Raw genomic sequence first — 1,625 nt, forward strand, 5'->3', positions numbered from 1 at the left:
TTGCAAGTTTGGCTCAAAAGTCACTTCTTCAGACAGACTTTTCTGTTCACCCTGTTCAAGTTAGCCTGCACTCTCCCCTCACCTCCTCAATGATCATAAAATATGGCTGTTTCTTTTCTTTTTCCTTTCTTTTTTTTCTGTTGCATTCCTACTGCTTAGAGTAATGCCTGGAGCAGACAGGTGTTATTAAATATTTCTGGAACTAATGAAGGCAACTGATCTGCCAACACTCATCTAGACCATAATCTTTTGAAGACAGAGGGCAGGTCCAGGTTCTCTATGGCTTTTCTTCGATGCCTAGTCCATGTAGTGCATACAGCAGGTGCCTACTAAATTTCTGACTGATGGTTAGAAGACTTGTACTTCCCTTCACGTCATACTGGATTCCTGCCTGTGACTTTTGTACTTCCTCACCTCTCACATGCTTTCTCTAGTTATGTCATCTTTCTCTCTCCTTTCCCCTCCCGCATCACATCCTCTCCTAATTAAGTTCCGTGTGAGTCTCTTTCTCACCCACCCAATGCCTTCTAAAGCAGCAGTCTCCTGTGGTTGAGGAACGGTATCCAGCAATAGAATGGGCTCTGGCCTGACCTCACATCCAAGGTCAGCACCCATTCCCTTCCCTACAGGAGTTGATGGCAAGCCCCGTCAAAACTTGGCGGCAACCTCATGCCTGTACACTGGAGCTCAGAAGTTGTGCCCTTTGGGTGTTTGCGAGAGAAGCAGCTGTTACCATTTGCCAGCTGAATGGGTTTGTCTTTGAAATAGACTGTAAGGCATGTTCAGACAGAAAGGGGCTTTCTGGAGAGGTCCTGGAAAGACAAGACTCAGAACACCTGCCACTCATTTGGATTGCCATGCAACTGTGGGCAATCAACAGAGATGTCTAGATTCTTAACAGTGAAGGAGAAATAATTGCATCCTTTAGGTATAATTAGATAATCTGAGGGAGGGGTTGTAGAAGAGGTCAGGTGGTTTTAAGAGAATGGAACTTGGAACCAGGAGACCTGAGATTTAGAGTCAGAAGTCTGAATTCAAGACCCAAATATAGGTACATCCCCCATTCATTTGAGCCTCTGTTTACTGTAAAACAGAGGGATGCCCTCATATGTTCATCAAGTCTTGTTTGTTGCAACAGAAACCAGTTGGAGCTACCACAAGGAGAACAAAAAGGGTTTTCTGAAGGCCATCCGGGTGCATCACAGAAATCAGGGACAAGAATGGAGTCAGGGGTCAAGAATGGAAAAAAGTGTCAGAACTCAAGTTTTTCTGCTTTTCTCCAAGCTTCTGCCTTATTATTCTTTCTCCAGTTTCTCCATACACATGTGTGTATATCTACCCCATACCTTCCAAATTTGTCTTACATATTCAGCCACACTCTAATCCCAAGCTGATTGGCCCAACTTGCATCAGCTGTCCAGAGAAGGATCTACAATATACGGGCTGGACCAGCAATTCAGAAATTGCAGAGGGATAAGCACTATTCTGTTTATAGCACCAGAAAGTTTCAGGTCACGTAGCTATCTCACAATGGTCTAAGGAATGAAGGCACAGTCCTATGCAAACCTAAATTTTTCTAGTAAGTATTCAAGGTCTGAGTCTATACATTTAAAGTTGCCTTATTT

Source organism: Myotis yumanensis, unplaced genomic scaffold (assembly GCF_028538775.1).
Source record: "Myotis yumanensis isolate MYYU_CA2020_CCGP unplaced genomic scaffold, mMyoYum1.0.hap1 SCAF_10, whole genome shotgun sequence".
In the NCBI taxonomy this organism is placed as follows: Eukaryota; Metazoa; Chordata; class Mammalia; order Chiroptera; family Vespertilionidae; genus Myotis; species Myotis yumanensis.